Raw genomic sequence first — 18,507 nt, 5'->3', positions numbered from 1 at the left:
TTATCTCACGATTTTCTTAAGAGACAAAGGTCCAACAGGAGCCTGCAGCTGTAAATTTTTATAAGCACAGGTAGGAAAATCCCTTCAAATGCCTGCAGGCCTTATTTTTTCTGATGGATCTTTCTGTCTCTGATTAGTTTTGGTTTTTTGTTGTGTTTTTTTTCCTGGCTTGGGTTCCAGACTGTTATCTTGGCCCCAGCTGAACTTGAAAATAATAAAAAGATTTAATGATTGAATTACTTCAATCCAAAAAAGGTTTTTTGCATATCGAAAGCTTTCGCAGCTGAAGTTGCTTCAGTTGGCTCCCAAACTGCTGAATATACACAATAAGCCAGATTTACAAGAAATAGTGTCAGAGTCCTGTTACAACAAGTACTCTGTGATACCAAATACTTTCTGAAGAAAAACTGCTGTTTCTGTCCTTTCTTTTGTGTTGTGAGAAAGGAAGAAAAAACTGATTTAAACCAGGCTACATTCTGTTTCCTCTGGGAGTCAGAAATTTAACAGTTGTACCAGTACTGCTAGCTGAATAGCACTACTGGTAGCACCTATCTTTTATGTCATTTTTTTTTCTTCACTAGATACCTTATACAGCCTTTAGATTCCTAAGTTAGTAGCATACTGCCATGCCTGAGTCAGCACGAGCTGAGTTCACACTAAAAGCTAAAAACATCCACATGCAAGTTCTCTCTAGTTCAAGAAGGTTTGTCAGAAGAGCATGGGATATGTGTATCACCAGAAGAATTGTTCCTCATGTTCAAACCACCCTACTTACCTTGGCATGCAAAATTATTTGTGGCATTGAAGGCTGTTATTCTAGTTGCCTTCCTGGTTACCAGGGAAAAGTAGCTGCAATGTTTTTAGACAAGCTTAAGTGGGTAGATGGTTTGAATGAGGCTCAGGGTGCTTAATATAGGATGCCAGTATGTTTTTAATGATGGGGGCAGGTTGGCAAAGAAAGGTGAAGGTGTTTGTCCAAGGGTGCCCACAACGCTGGTTGAAAAAGCAGGGCTCAAACTCTGGTTTCCCAAGTTGCAGTCTTAACACTTTATGTCATTCTGGATGCTGTATTTTGAAGATCAAAGATTGCTAATGGATTCAGGAGACTTGTCATAGATACATTGTCTTTGCCTAGAAATAGGTAATCAGGATATAACACCTCTCAGTACAGCAGCCAGAAGTTAAGCTGAATATCAATTGAAAGCTGATTATTAAATTTTAAAGTACTGGGTAAGGCACAGGAGCTTTGGCACAACATTTTAAATAAACTTCCTCTAATTACTAGTGTTATAAACAGGGTTATAACCAGCAAGTTTATCAGTATTTAATAGATCTCCATTTTGTGATGCAACTTTATATGTAGTTAACAGGTAAGTAATGTAGTAGATCTTTTCTGTATAAATATACTATTTCACTGTATATATTCACTGATATTTTACTTGCAGTTATTATTATGCAGCCTGTCCTGTTGGTTCCTGCAATCTATCATTACAAAAATCACAAGAGCATAGCAGTTTGACAGTTACTGTATAATTAGTACCACTTAATTTGTGATACATAAGTACAAGCTATGCATATTTGCATTTGATAATTTGTTATTTTTCTTCTCTTTAAAGAAAAAGTGAGGGAGTTTTTACAATTTTATTACTGACTGAAGACCAAACTGTCCTAATCAGATGAAGAGTTTTTTATATTGTGAGGGCTATGCCAAGTAGATAGTTTCATATTTGGAGAACTAATTTGACCATACCCTGATCCCACTTTTATAAATGGCTTTGGCTTTATAGGGATGAAAATAGGAAAGATGATGGTGTAAGTTTTGGTACTTGACAATACATTTGTTTCCCAATTATTCCTCTTTTACTTTTGAGGTGCTCTGTTTATCTGTTGTATGTATGCTTCTCTGCAAATACGTATGCATTGTTTAAGGAAGAACATAGTTATATACTGCTGATGAATATGGCTTGAAGTGATCTTGTCAAGATAATTTAGGCCATCCCCTTCTGATGTGAGGCAGACTTCACAATCTTTCCAGGCGTTTCCCAAAAGTATAACTGGAATATTTATTTTTTGCAATTTAAGATAATAATTTCTCACCTTTTTCACTATTGACATATGCAGGAAAACCTTTTCAAAGTTTTCACTCTTTCTAGACTATTATTGTGCCTCTTCTACCCTCTGTGGTCCTGCTGGGCCATGTAGCTCAAAAAGTTTCAGTCTTTTGCTATAGGACTTGTGTTTTTTATACCTGAAATTATGTTTATTGTCCTTCTCTTGACTTTCTTCAGCTGATTCACCTCTTTGTTGAAGTGCAGTACTGCCAGAATACCTCAGTAGAGCCATTACCTTATGTGTTTTTAAGCTTTATTAGATTCTACATCCCAGTGAGGTATTTTCCATTTTCAGAACAGCATGTAGTGGGTGATTCATATGTTTTTCTGAATTGTTACAGCCTTTTTGTCCTTTTGAAAGAACTGCCATCAGTGTTTCCCACCCTTTATTTGTTTAGTCAATTATTTCTTTTTAAATGTAGACCATTGCATTTGTCTCTGTTGAATAGCATACTTTTTTTTTTTCCCCAGACTGTTTCTGCAATTTGCAAAGATCTGGCATTTTAACTCTTTCCTCCTGCATACTTGCAGTGCCTCCTAGTTTACTTTTATCTGAAATTTGATGAGTGTGAAATACTTTCTATCAACCTGGTCAAGAGTGATAAAATAAATAGAACCAGACCAAGATCAGACTGTTGGAACCTCATCTGACATTCTTTGTTCCTGACAATGTTTCATTAATAACTGCTCATAAGGACACTTAAACAATGGTTTTGCACACTCACAGAGTAGTTTTGCCTAGACATATTTCTGTATGTTGCCACAGTTAGACTGTGTTAAAAGCCTTTTAAAATTAAGATGTAGACCACCCAGTACTTCTCTCTTTGCAAAACCTGCTTCAGTTCTGCATTTGGACAGCAATAATACAGTAAGATTTGTGCCGTAAGTTCTTCAGTGCCTGCACCCGTACTTCAATATGTATTAATAATATAATACTTAAACCTGACAATTGTAAAGGTAATTTTCTAAACATAGGCCACATCAGCATGTATCTACAGCTAATGCCTCCATTCTTCAACATATGTATTTCTAGAGTGGATGTAGAATGAAATTAACATTAATCAGTTTTGCCAACTTTTACCAGTTTAATCTCTAAATAGAGTGAAGTTACCAAAAGCTGGGGCAGTTCTGATTGACTATACCTCTCAGACAAGTCATGAGCAACAGTCACGGAGGTCTATCTTAGAACTGTTTGTGAAACGGAGAATTAATGAAACACTGAATGGAGAACTAATTAGCTAAGGCCTCAGTACCCCAAATCCCTTTCTCTGTGAAGTTCTGAAATGGGAGGGAGGAATAGTAGAGAAAGAATAGTCTGTTCCCCTAGGTGAGGTGACTGGATGTTTCAGGTTCTAGCTGATGGGAGGCTACAAAAAGTTAAGTTTCTTCTACTAAGTTGCTCATGAACTCAGTAGAAACCTGAGGACTCTTTCCAAAAGTTTGACACAAAACTTGACTTTTTAAGTAGGTGTTGTCTTACACAGTGGGAGCCTTCATTTTAAATGAAGTATTTTATCCATCAGGATGTTTTAAAGATTTTTCAAATACTACCTGTAAGGCTGAGTGGGAGTAAGAGAAAGGGTATGAATGAAAGACTTGGCTGACTGTGTGGATGTGGGTGGCAGAGCTCCTTACTATTAACTGTAACTGAACGGTACTGTCAAGCTCTTCTCTTTCTCAGACTTCTTAGCTGATTTTGGTTCAGACTCTTATGAAGAGGTTGATGTTTCCTTCATGTTAGACTAGCCCCAAGCCTTGTCTTCCACTGAGAGCATCAGGTACATTCACAGTTGGTCTGATTATTTCTGATTTTATGTTCTTACTCTTGTGTTTTTCCTAGCAGTGTTTACTTCCATGGGGTGTAGCTAGGGAGATTACACTATAATGAAGTGTGCAAAAAGTGTTGAGATAAATATTGAGAAAAATGACCTTTGCTTTGTGGATAAACCCCAGTACTCGTACAATTCATAAGACATATTACTATATTTGCAAAAGTATTTCCTTCTGAAATATCTAGAAAGCATAAATATAATTGTTGAATTAAATGAGAGCAAACACAAGTTTGCAGTTGGAGAACTATGAAAAGTACTTCTGCCTTCCATGTCAGCATTTGTCTGAGTGTACATCTACCTCTAGTCAATATTTAATGTGGCAGTAATTGCTATCAGAGCCACACTAAGGATATTGGTAGAGCTCTCTATGTGGATGCTGCTGGAAAGGGTTCCACATAGACAATAACCAGGCCAGAACCCCTACTGTTGCTGGATCCTTGTCAGTTTTCCTCCTTACCTGTACTTTCCACACGGTACAGATCCTTTTGCATTCAGATTTTTGTAACATCTGGCCGTTAATCATGCCACATGCCTTATGGGTGCAATCATCTGTAATCATCTACAGATGTACACTTGCAGCTACATTACTGATTTTACTGTTCATGTAATCCTAGAGAATGTTTTTCAAGATTTTACAGTGCTGCATATTGCTTAAAATATTCTCAAAAGCAAAAGAAAGTAGAGAATGAAAATAACTACAAGTTAAAAAATATTCCACAAAGTAAATAAGGTTTATGCCATGAAAGATCACTCTGAAAGAAGATATTATTCATGCTGTATAATCAACCTATCATTTGTTAGCGTCAGTACCCTCTTAAGCGATACTAATTAAATCTCATACCTGCAGAGTATTTGAAAAATACTACTATTAATGTCCAGTTTATGTACAGAAGATAAAACACACATATGCTGTATTTTAAAGATAAATAATGACATGTCAGTGGTAAGGATTGCTTCAAAGCTCTTACACAAAATTTGCATCTGTATTGAACCTTATTTGCCCTACACTAGAAGTGAACACACTTCAGTGGCACTATGAGCCAGCAAAATCATCTCATTTCACAGGCTTGTCGCGGTCTGAAACCGGTTTTGGGTCTGTTGCGAACTGGCACGATTGTCAGGATGTTAAAACATGGTTCGCCTTCCTTATTGGGAAAATTTGTTATTGGAACCCAGGCATCTGCACATGGCACTCGCGTCTCTTAGAGGACCAGCCCCCACAAGCTGACCTTTAAGATGGAATACTGAATCACTCCTCCCACCACGCCTACAACTTTAGACTGACCGCAAATTTTAGTTTAACGAATTAAAATGGTTTATTAGGAAATTTAGCTCAATTTAGGGGAGGAAAGGTTCAGGGGAGATAGGGTCTTTGAAACACCAAATACTTATACATGTACTAATACTTCTATATGAATACATCTTATTATTTGGACACCAAAATTAACTTATTATCTAAGAGGGGAAGAGGAAGGAGGGATATGCCCGACGCCTGTCCCATATAGGGTCGCGGTTTGCGTGGAGGTAAGCCAGGGCAGGAACACCTTATGGAGGGAATGATACCAAAATGCAATCCCTTACTTTATTCCTGAGATGGTCTAGGTATTTATTAGGTGCGGATGACAGGTGGTGGGAAGGAGTCACTACAGGTGGTTGGCAGCAGGCAGGTTCCATAGGTGGGCAGGGACGGCAGGCAAGGAGGTACCGCAGGCGAGCAGGAACCCCCAAGGAGCAGGCAAACCCCCAGAAGGCAAGCAGCAGTAGGTTCAGGGTCCATCCAAAGCGCGGCAGCGAGCAGCCGACAGGCAGTTTCTTTATGGCTCTCGGGGACTCGCTCCTTCATCTCCGGTTGGCCAGTCTCTTGTTCCTGGGTCTTCCCTGCCAATGAGGCAGGGACTTTCTTCCCGTCCTGCCGCACCAGGCTCGCTGTTGGCAACGCTGTTGTGGTTTTCCCACCGTTGCTCCTGCTTCTCGGCTGGTTACTCCCTCATGGAGTCCAAGTTGTTGTTTCGTGGCGGAGGAGGCAGCAGACAGGAGAGGGCTTAAAGTGCCTGACGGAGCAGCCGTTTTGAATCAGTTATGGCTGCGGACCTAAAGGGCGTATTATGTTTGTGTGAGCAAAAGTCCAGTTCTTCACAGGGTCGAAGCTGCCTTATCTCAGGGCACACCCTGTTTTTCAGGATTTTCTGACACCAATTGTATATTCAGGATAGCCTTTGAATTATTTCGGTGGGTCCATTCCCTGGCTGGGAGCCTGTTTGCTTCCACTGGATATATAACCGATAAGCTCCTCTCAGAAGTACACACACAGATTATGTGTTTAAAATACCACTTTACTGTAAATGTTTTCAAAGTGTGTCTGTGGAGAAAAACTGCCTATGTAAATGTACCTGGTTGGTAAAGAGAGAAAAAGAAAAAAAAAAAAAAGACTGTAATAGTTTGGGGTAGAGAGAGCCTGAAGCCTTTCCTGTATAGGGTCGATGAGGTGCATGTGAGGAAGGGGCCAGTGACACAACTGGGGGAGAAGGCGTTAGAGGTGAAAGGTTTGAGTGGGGATGTTGTGCTCACGTCCTCCTGGAGCTGGGGTGAGGCGAGTTGTGGCAGCGGCGGCAGATCCAGCGCAGGTGGCACCAGCGGCAGGGACAGCAGGGGCTGCAGCAGCTGCTGCCTTCGTCCTTCTGGTGCCTCTGGCAGCCGGGCTGCCGTGTGCCTGGGCACATGGGGACGGCTCTTTTGGAGTCTGGGCACGGCACGGGTGGCAGGGCCACTCACCGCTGTCGCCTTGAAGAGCTTTCTTCCGATGGTCTCAGAAGGCGAGGAGTCTGACGCTGTTTTCCTCACTGGACCCGGATCTGGTGGCAAAGTCACAGCCTGTGGTGGTCTCCGCAAAGGCAGCTTTCAGCTCGACTCCTTTTATTTGGTTTTCCTTTTCCTCTCTCTTTGTCTCCTTTTCTTCTCTCTCCTTTGTGCCAGCACCAGTGGGCACTGGGCGCCGTAAGGACCCACAAACGATCGTCGTTATCTGCATTCATGGCTTTAGAAGTCACCATTTATCCTTTATTTTTATTTTATTTTTACAGTTACGTTTCTCTATTACAGTCAATTTCAGCGAGAGACATACTTTTTTGGAGGCCAGTTCTCCACAGGGCTATAAAATGGCAACAGAGCTTTTAGTCTCGGATATTTCCCACTTATATTATGAGGCCTTTTGTTTTTCCTTATAATACGTGACCCAGAATTGAAATATTCTTGGCATGCCTACAGTTGAGAGCCATTTTTTAAATTGGTAATTAGACAAAAAGATTTTATATGTCACTGTGAAAAATGTCTGCCATAATTAGATTAAAAGTGAACCTAATTTAATGTTTGTTAAAGGAAATGTCACAGCGGGGCCAAAGGTAACTTCCTCAGTTCACTTATAGTTATTTTCTTAATAGAAGACTTCTACCGGTGTCAAAATAGCCCCTTTATTTACCATAAATTTATCTATCAAACATGAGAGCCACTTTGGTTGTCTTAGGAGTTCGTTTATAGTGCAGAAAAGACTTTGGAGTGTGCAACCAGTTCGAATTGCAAAGGTGATGCTCTTAGACTGGAAAAAGATTTGGTGGCATTAGGTCTGTTGTTCAGGATGAAGGAATTAAGGCTAAGGTAGTATGCTGGGAATCTGCATTTTGCACCTCACTACAATCTGTTAAGTACATTTTCCACGACAGATTTAATGTTGCCTAGAACCTGGGAACAGGTCTTTAGGATTAGGATTCATAGGGGCTGAGTATTATATTGTCTGGTGAGTGTGATGAAGGCTAAACAGCTGGAAAGGTAGGAAGGACACCCTCACAACTCTGGAATTTACCATTCCTGCTGCCAGTGGATGGAGAAAAGAACCTGTCACTGGTGGTAGAGGCGGACCTGTTCATTTGTGTGTCACTCCATGCCCACCTGACACTATTGTCCCTTGGTGACCGTATTAGCAGCCACTTGGTCTTTCCAGGTCCCTGGCATGGACAAAAGAAACAGTTGGACTACAAATGATGAATTGTACTAGGCAAGTGCCTACTTTGTCAGCTCTGAGACTTCCAGAACACTGAATTAGGAGTTGATGAACAGAATAATAATTGTGTTTGAAGGTTATTTGCTCAAAGTAGGAGATGCAACTGATAGCCCAAAGGACTGCAAGGGTGTTTCCGTGTTTCCAGCCTCCTGTATGCCTCCTTCATCCTCCTCACTGTCCTTTCATACCGTTTTCCACCTGAAAGAAGCCAGTGTTCTTCTGCACAGACATAGAGAGCCAGAAATGCAGTTCAGCATTAACACCACAGCCCGACTCCCTTGACCCTGAATCAGTTGGCTTCTGGGATAATAGAAAGCAGTGAGGGGCTGCAATTGTCAAGTCAGAGCCTCCATTTAATTGCATGCATAAAAGCCTTGAGAGATTGTGCTCCTATGCAGGAAACATTGGTTTAGTAAAGATTTAATCTAAATTTGTGGCCAGACTCTTAATTCTAGAGATTATATGTATGCTTGATACATGTATTGAGTCTTAATACTCGGTTTATCCTTTCAAGTGCATCATAGTAATAAAAACTTTGATAAAGAGGTCTAATTTGATTCCATTTATGCAGCTTTTTGATTCAAACACTTGCATGTAAAGGGCCTAATAAAGAGGCCTTCATCCATGCATGTGACCTGTGGAGTTACCATGTGGTAACATGACAAATGATAACAGTGTTAATGTGTGAAGGTGTCAGAATGTAATTAGGGAAGCCATTCAGACTCAAGTGATATTTTCTAAGTGTGAGCCAAAATTACTTAAAGCATGCCCCGTTAGTCCACTGATTGAGAAAAAAGTGAAAATCATTACTTCAAGAATGGTGATAGATTTTTGTTTTTCTCACTGGAATTCCTTCCTAGTCATTGCAGATGGAGAGCAATAGGGCCCTGATCCCACCTGAGGCACTGTCTTAGGCAGTAGTGTCTCCACTGAGGGAACTTCTCTGATTTGTTTTCCTGCCAATTAACATAAACTTATAATCACTCATTCAGGAATTAAGAAGCAAGGAAGACGAACAGTTAAAGAGAGACTTAGGGAAAACAACTTCCCTCCTTCGCCTGTCTCAACTTCAGTCCACACCACTCTCCTCCCCATGTCCTAATCCCCCCTCTTCTGCTTTTGCAGCACATGAGGCAGGGGGTGGCACAGGAAGCTGGGGTCAGTGCATAGTGGTTTCTTTTTTTTGCCGTTCCTTGTTTCTTACTCTTCTTCTGTTCCTGCCTTCTTAATCATCTCCTGTGCTCCAGAATGGGCTTAGCCATGGACTGCAGTCCCTTCACAGGTGGCCCTGCTCTGGTGTGCCCCCTGCTGCCAAAAGCCAGTTATGCCCACTGCAGGCACCTATATAAACCTAGGTATGACAGTTTAGACCACCTTTGCACAGGCAGCTTCAGAAAGTTACAGAGGTTTTTGGTGAGCACAGAGAAGTAAAGAAAATGGTTCATATGTCCTGTGCAGGTGAGAACAGTTTGCAATTGTGTAGGTTCCACTTGGAAAATAATTCTAGTTATGAAGGATGTGAATGCCGTGGAGTGAAGCATGGCTATGTGAATAAGGTAAACAAGTTCAGTTTGTTCCTGGGATATAATGCACAAGTTGAAAGGGAGTCAAGTAATAAATTCCTGTTAAGGTTTAAGTGCAATCTGTTTTCACTAGTTGCAGCTTCTTAAGGACCTCCTTAGAAGGCCATGTTTAGTTTCTCATGAGAAAGAGTTTTTTCTTTGGGATTTATTTTTATTTGGCAAGAAAATTACTAATGAAATACAGTGGTTGGAAGTTGGATATAAACAAATGTTTTTAGGAAAAAAATAACATTTTGTGTCAACAGGTTGCCCAGGGAGATGGTGGAGTCACCATCCCTGGAAGTATTTAAAAGAAATGTAGATATAATGCTTAGTGACATGATTTAAGCGCTGAATGGGTAAAATAGGTTATGGTAGGGGGATTTAGGTTTTGGTTGGACTTGATGATGTTCCAACCAGGATGATTCTATTATTCAATTTATGTCACTACCTATACTAATAATCACCAGGAAGTCAAAGTGAAAATGCTTGATATCTCTCCTAAAGCCATGCTTGAGCCCCAATAGAAGTTGCTGGATTTGGTGCAAGAAACACTTGCTAAAAATCTCAGCTTTTTTTGCTATACAAATTAATTTAAAATTCTTCTAGTTTAATGCCGTGTTAAATTACCCCAGAGGTTCCTTTGGGTCTTAGGACTAATTATGTATGTTATGTTTTCTTTATCTTGACAGTTTTGTCTCAATCTTGTATATGTCTGAGTAGTGAATGACCTGCAGTCATAGTGTAGGAGAAGTAGTCTTTGTCTTCCACTTTGTTTTTCTAGCTATGGTTCTGACACTTCAATACATCAAACAAAAGATAACAGAAAACAAGTAATACCAGCCTACCATGGTCAATGGGTTAGTATTTTCTTTCATTGTAAATATCTGTGCTGTATTTTAACTTTTATATTCTTAAATGTTGTTTGACTTAACTCCTAGTTTTACGTTTTCCTCTTCCCAAATATTTCTTAATGATTCTAAACCTGTTCTTTCTCCCTGTAGTTAAAAAATCCACATTTTCAATATATTCAGTTTTCTGAGAATACAAAAAAAAACATTTTTGACACAACATTCCTCTTTCTCAATGCTCACTTTTAATTCCACTCACCGTTTAGCCACTTCTTCCTTTGAGCTTCCAAATGCCAGTTTGCATAGAAGCTTAGCTTCAGAAAGCACAATAACAACAGTCTTTCTACAAAAAGTTCTACCCACAAACACTCTTTTCCATTATGCTTTTCAGAAGACTGTGTAATCTTTGCTATCACTTGAGTCTGAAAGTATTGGAAGCTCTTCATCTTACAATATGTTTCCTTGTGTTCTTTGTTAGTTTCATACCTTGTACAGAATAACATCTTTTAGATAAATTTTCCTTTTTAAAATTTTCTTGGTGATGTAGGGACAATGTTTTTGGGACTCTTGCAATGATCCTGAGTAATAAAGGTAACTTCTCCTTGGTGACTTTTTCTCAGAATTTCTAGATTTTAATTCTGTTCACCCATTCATTACTTTGTTGATGCCTCGTTCATGTGCTGCCTCTTGTACTTTTACGTCACCTAGATGGCTGAGTTACCACATTTCCCTTTCCTCAAGAAAGCTTCTCTTCTGAATGCCTTGTCCTCCATGTACAGTTAATATAAATACTAACTTACTAATTGAGCAGTTAGAACAGTTTCAGGCATTCCAGTCCAACCTTCCCCCACTGCTGACATTCTCAGTAGTTTAGTTGATATCTTAACCTTAAAATAAAAATTATTATTGATATAATCATGAACTGACAGAACTGAAAGATTTGGCAATGCAGTGTGTAGAAAACTCATTTTGCTATTAGAGAATTACTTAGGCTTGTCTAAGAAGCGAGATGGTATGATTTAATTCTCCATTTGGTGCACCAAGAAAGGACTGTTTCTTACGAGCAGAAACAGCGATAAAGAAGACTAGCAAATGTAATTTGTCAAAATGTGCTTATATGGCACAAATATTCCCATCCTTGGCAGTGCTCATTGGATGGGCACTTGCATCACACATGCAAAGCAGACTTGGGTAAACCAACACCTTGCAAACAACAGATAACAGTAAGTTTTTTCCCCTTGACCTGTCTCCACATTCTGCAAAGTAGGCATTATATTTTGATTGTATTTCTGCACCTTTCAAATAAGAAATGTAAGCAAGAACTTTAAAATTAGCCACATGATATTCCAAGTAGGTCACCAGTTCTGGAGTTTCCATGGCTGTGGTGCACTGGTTTGGTGGCTTGGCAAGGATATCCCACCTTATGCTTGTCATTTCTCCCCCTTAAATTAATGCTCACTGTTTATTGCTATGTTTACTTTATCTCAGCTCCAAAATAAGTGTCTCTGTTTTGTTCAGAGCATTTGTGCTGCTGCATTAGGTAGCTCATACAGGGTTGTTGCCTCTGCAAAATTATTTCTTGATTTGGAGCCAGTCCTGTCCTCATTATACTTGTTTTCTCCATTTCTTTTTAAGCTTATTCAAGGGTTCATAAACCTTATAATCACAATACCAATTTTTAAGCCATTTCCCAGGATTGGTTTTAGAAATCTGATATCCACAATATGGAGTTTTTTGCAGAGAAGACACCGAGTGATTGGCCCATATTTACTGACTTCCTTTGATTGTACTATACTGTTTATCCCTTGTAAACAACTTGCTCCTGCAACCTGACAGGACAGGGTTTATAATTCTCTATTAACTGTTTATGTAAGTGAATATCCCTGTACAATATACTTTGAAAATACAGTTTTTATTACTTAAAAGTTATGCAGTAAGCTTTATAAAAAGCAGACAAATGCGTGCAATTCACTACTTTTTCCTGATAGACCCAGACAATTTGGGGGTGATAGTGGTTTTAAGGTAAGTGACAATTAGCTCTGTTCAGCAAAAAATATTTGGCACATGGCAAAATTACTGTTCTATAGAAAGGAAAATGCTATAGGAGGACTAAATATGCCTTTCAAACCTGAAGTCTTCATGAGCCTGCCATTGAAGAGGTGTAGTTTGCCTGACGTGTGACAATTCCATCTACACAAACGTATTTAAAAATGGAGATTCTCCAGTGTAAGGCAGTGTTAGTGAGTTTGCATGGAATGCGAATTTATGTGGAGAAAACAGGTAATTTCCTGGTTTATAGGGAGCACAATGCCGAAATGATCAGACCTTAGCAGGGAGCATGTATCTTGAAAATTTTCAGTCTCTTCAAGGTCTCTAAAGTCTTACTGTTGCTGAAGGAGAGGTCACTGCTACAGCATTGTTGTGTGGCTAATGTAGATTAGGTTTTATTGGAAAATGTATTAGCAAAGAGCCTTTCATGAGACATTTTTAGGAGATTAGAAACAACTGTACCTTAAATACATTATGTAAGGCCCTGAATTTTCAGTGGAAAGTCAATGGGCTTCATTCAAAGGCTGCATCTCAACAGGTGGACCTGCATCTCTGAGGTCCTGGTTTTGTGTATTCTGGCTGTGTGGTGCTCTTATACCAGAGAGATACTTAATTGCTACTTCTTTATTCCCGCTTGGTTTCTGTGGGAGAGCCACAGTGCACACCAGCTGCTTAAACTGGTGGCACTGCATGGGTCCAAGGGCATGACTGGAATGTAAATATTGGCTGTTACTGATGACCACAGTAAGCTCTTTGTATTTCTGTGTTGGAAGAGTAACACAGAAATACTTAAAACCACAGATTTTCAAAAAAAGTATACTAAGACAATTATTCTTATTTTAAGCAACTGAATAAGTCACTTGAATTTGGAAAAATAAATAAATAACAGGATGCTCCAGATAGCTCCCTTAGCTACTTGATGTTTCTTTGTGCTTGCCACTTTTCTCAGTGAGGCCATTTTAGTTGCCTAGTTAATTAAGACACTTATTTTTCCATGGAATTATATGAACAAATGGTATGTGGGAAGCTGTAGAGTTTCAGGAACTCAGAGTAATTTGAGCAGCCCTCCAGAATTTTAAATTATTGCTGTGTTAATCCCAAAGTAATTGAGTCTTGCATTAAACCAGGCAACCAGGTGAAACTAATGTGAATAGTTTAGTACAGTTGTCTTGTACTGACAGTCAAAGAGAATTCTTTGGTACTGAAAGAATTCAGTGGAACATGCTCTCTCCTGCCATTCCATGGTGTTGTGTGTTACTTTCAGATGCTAAATAGTCAGATATATAATGGAACAAAACGACTTTCCTGAAAGCTTTATATTTTTTCTCAAATTTGTAACTGTGGATCTTTCCTGGTGGCCATCTTCTTTGGCTTTATATAGTTTGATTTATCACTTGTGTAATAAGAGTATGCTGCACAGAATTAAATGACCAGTCTGACATCTGTGCTGTGTGCTTCCTCCTATCTCTATTTCATTCCCATCTGTGCTTGGGAATGCTGAAAGAATGGTTTGCACACTAAACCAATACGTTTTGGTTAGATTTCATTTTGAAAGCAACCATTTTGAATTTTTCCTTCTTATAGACCTTCTGATAAGTGCTTGCATGATAGGGATGGCAGTGTTAAAAAAAAATCCATAAAATCATACTTGCTGATGTCAACTAAAAGGCCCATAAACTGGCACTGATATAAGCTGAAGAGTTGGAAGAGCAAAGTATTGCTGAAAGGCTGTCTTATTTAAAGGGTGTAAAACAGTGAAAGCTGAGGGAGGTTAAGTGAAAGCTTTAATTGTATCATGCTTTTTTCTGCTCTAAGGTATATAATCTTAGACATTGATTCCTCTTTGACATATAACTTCATGTACTGTTTCTTAATGTATCTCAACTAGCATAAGTATTAAATTACGTGTAGGGACACTGTAGGAGACTACAATAATAATAACAAAAAAAAATATATTGAAAATTGAGTAGGGCTTACTGGCACCAGCACAACTGTTGTTGACTTACTGATCCATTTAAATATCCCTCCCATGCTCCCAACTGTTTTGTGTCTTGAGAGGGCTTATTCACTTTAACATAAGGCTGAGAGAGTTGGGGTCATCTAGCCTGGAGAAGAGGAGGCTCCAGGGAGACCTCATAGCAGCCTTCCAGTACTTGAAGGGGCTACAGGAAAGCTGGGGAGGGGCTTTTTACAAGGGCTTGTAAGTGACAGGACAACTAGTAATGGTTTAAAACTGGAAGAGGAGAGATTTAGTTTAGATATTAGTAAGAAATTCTTTAGTATGAGGGTGGTGAGACACCGGAACAGGTTGCCTGGAGAAGTTGTGGAAGCCTCATTCCTGGAAGTGTTCAATGGCAGGTTAGATGGGGCTCTGAGCAGCCTGATCTAGTGGGAGGTGTCCCTGCCCATGCACGGGGATTGGAACTAGATGATCTTTAAGGTCCCTTCCAACCCAAACCATTCTGTGGTAAGGGTTTAAGGAGTCCTGGAATGGAACTTGCAGGGAAAGTGATGCTGGAGGCATTGCAACGGGCTCTGCAGGGCCCAGGCTCCCAGAAGATGCCCCCAGGGGTGGACAGCCTTTGCACCATGCCCTGCTGAGGGTCTGCAGCGTGTAAGCACCCACTGCTGCAGATCATGAGTTGGATGTAGTCTAAATTCTAATCTCGCAGATGACCTTCTTATGCTTACTTTCTGCTGCCCCTGTTCCAGCATAGCAAGGCCTCCCAGCATGATTTTGAGATGATACATGCTCTGTGAAGGAGGAAGTTTGCTTTTGTACTGCTGCTACTGTTTACTTATAATTCCTATGGGAAGCATAAGTTAGAACAGCTCTATTACCTACAATGATTTTTCTTTTTCCTCTAATGCAGAATGCTAGCCAAAGGGTTAGATAACTGAGAGGAGAAGTAAAGCAGTAAGGGGACACATGCTGGGACTGCCATGGTCAAAGGGAAATAAATGCACATTAAGACCATCTTCTTATTGAGGATTGACTAAGAAAAATAGAGTTGCTTCAAGCAAAAAACACCTCCCATCCCACCAGTTTGTGCTCTGCATAAAAACTGAAGAAAGCCTTATGTCAAAGACAGTAACTATTTGTGTGGATAGCTACTCAACAACTCACAGTCTGACATGGAACAGAGAACAATGTGATAAAAAATAGGAAGAGGAGTTGAAGGTGTGACAATAGTGTGAGCAGCCATGAAACAAAAGATGGGAGTAATTTCAGTCACGCTAAGGAGCAGGAAACTCTTAGCCAATAGGCAAAGCATGAAGTTAGGCAATTAGAAACCTGTCATTCCATACCAAGAAAATTAGATCCTATTGGTTTAATTATCAGTCAGAGCCCTTAAGACAATATAGCTCTGCATAATGAAAGCTGCAGTTACTGGATAATAGAGGTAATTGTTTTCACAGTGGAAGATTTTTCACTTTCAGACAAGAGCTTCAGTATGTGACTAGTTTACAGGCTTTAACCTTCAACAGTAGCATAATTCATGGGACACACTGTTTTTACCTTGTCTCCTGAGATTTGATTATTTTATCCTAAATAGCATTTTCATAAACTTGGGAGAAATGAGCAAAACCACACACTACAAGTGCAATCTACAGTAGTCATGCAGCATGCCCTCTGTTACTGTAATGAGAGCAGCTTGCCAAATCATCTTTGTTTAAAGACCTTTCATTCCATATCATAGGGCCAGCTTGCAGCTTGGCTTTCCCACTTCTGCTGGGGAATAAGGGGAAATAATGCTATTCCAGAAAATCTAGATCACAGATGGTCACTCTAGAGGGGGTAGCACATACAGGGCAGAAGCTTAGGTGTGACTCTTCAGCACATCAGCTCATCTCTGGTAACTGACTTACTGTATGCTGCTACCCTTGCAGTACCCTGTGGTAAATGTGTAATGGCATGCTTCTTCTTCGTTAAATAGTGCATATTCTCACTTTCTTACTCTATTACTCAAATATTTAAATATCAGATGTTTCTTTTTTGTAAGTGTCTTTTCTCTGCTGTTCTTGGGGACTTTCAGTAACTACTATATTCTACTCCAGGGTCATTGTCATGACATTTCCATGTGAAGAAATTCATACACAATATCTGGTATGCACTTAGTGGTATTGGAAAAGTCCTAGGTCGCAAGCTGAAGAATAGTATAATATTTTGGATTCCCTGTAAACTACTGACATACTTCCTAAAAAACCTGTAAGATAGTTCACTTCTAGTTACTGCCTTTGTAATAACAACTGAGAAAGTAGAAATTGCTTGAAACACCAAAAGGGTTATCTAAGAGCATTAAACACCTTATGTATTCTTCACTCTGATGATAAATTTTGTTTGTGGTCAAACTGAGAGCTACATCTTGCAGTATCTAGCAGGTGATTATGAATAAATCTTGAACATATCTAACAAATAGTTACCACTTCTGTATTTTTCTGTTCTTATGCCACAACATTGGGAAATACATCTTGATTTCTTTACCGCAGGGGCGTTTTTGTTCTATGATTTTTTTCAATATGCAAATAATTACTATCTTTCCTAAAATCTCTGCAGGTATTCTTAGTGAACGGACTCTTTAATGGTACAAACTGCTTTTATAATACTCAGCAGAATTTAAGAATTTTTGAAGACATGCTATTCCATCTCCAGCAAAGGTGTGATTACTGATGTTGGGAAATGTCAAGATACATCTTCTAGCATACTGCAATTAGCATTTTCCACTCTCATCCTAAAACTCGTTTAGAAAGTTATTCTCTACTTTTCCAACAAATCTATGCTACTGTCACCTTGCAGTAGACAGTACTATAATGATCAGCACTTCACCTTATTTCAGTAAGAGATTTTACCACATCTTATGCCTCCTAAGATTAGATAATTAGCATGAACCACCAAGTTCAGAGACTCTGTTCATATCTGAAAAGGAGTAAATCACACAACACTATCACACAACACTATCACCTTTTTCTTTCCACTTGAAGAAGATTGCAGGAACTAAGCTCCCAATTTTGGCACTTAGCTAAAATGGGATAGGATGACTTTAGGCCCCGGTTTCCAGCTAAGCTATACACTCTTTAAATTAATGAGACTGGAAGAATTAGAACTATTTGTTGCATAAAATTAAAAAAAATGTGAAAACGGTTAGCAAATTTTCTGTCAGAAGACCTCATAGGTCACCAGAGGGCAGAGACATCGAACTGTTCACAGAGCTTAGATGCTCTGTGGGAATGTGTACAAGATAAGCCCTGTTCTATTTCTCGAGGAGCTGACTCTATACATAGCTGATTCATCTTGACAGAAGTTACCTGGAGGCTGATGAATTCAAATAAAACAGGTTAGTCATGACAGGACTTACGTGTGTCTCTTCCAATAAATTGTGGTATTATTTTCTTCTAATTACCTGCCTGTGGCTGGTTTTGCATTGTTTAGATACTGGTATGTGTGGTATTACATACCCTTCTCTATTAACCAACTTTGCTATAGTCTACTTATGAATATTTTTCTTACAGTTGTTTAACTCTGAGGTTAAGTGACAATTGATTAAATATGTCTATCATCATCTCTCAAACAAAAAAGCTTCAGTTTTATTACTTTTTAATCCTCTTCTCCAGAACAAATTCTGTGTTTTCTTTTTCCTATGTTCATATTCTGCATTTCATGTAGAATCATAACTCAGCCATTACCTGGATGCTTTCTTTTTGTCCTCAGTATCTGATACAAAACTATGGAGCAATAATGGTGATTCATGAAGGGGTAGTGGCAGTGAATGGAAATTGCACCTTGCAGAGGCCATTTTAAAAGTCAGCATTCTACCATTGTTATACCTTAGCCACAGATATGTATTTCACTGGCATTCACATTTCAAATGCCCTGGAAATAGCTAAGGATAGTGACTGCAGTCAGTAGGGCACTAAGAGAAATTCCAAAGAAATTTTGGAGTATCAGGGGAGAGTTCTATTTTTGAATAGTTGCTCTGGGAAGCTTGCAGGATTAATTTAATAGACACCTGTATGGTTAATTCACAATCAGATTAGTCTTTGCAGTGT

The 18,507-nt window shown here is 39.3% G+C and overlaps 1 protein-coding gene across 2 annotated transcripts in view; it reads left to right on the top strand.

The window, feature by feature from the left end:
- Positions 1 to 18,507, top strand: part of NALCN (sodium leak channel, non-selective) — a 227,754-nt gene that overhangs the window by 48,147 nt on the left and 161,100 nt on the right. The gene's annotated exons all lie outside the window — the stretch shown is intronic.

The sequence above is a fragment of the Apus apus genome, chromosome 1 (assembly GCF_020740795.1).
Source record: "Apus apus isolate bApuApu2 chromosome 1, bApuApu2.pri.cur, whole genome shotgun sequence".
Lineage (NCBI taxonomy): Eukaryota > Metazoa > Chordata > Aves > Apodiformes > Apodidae > Apus > Apus apus.
This window is presented reverse-complemented; position numbering and strand designations above follow the sequence as displayed.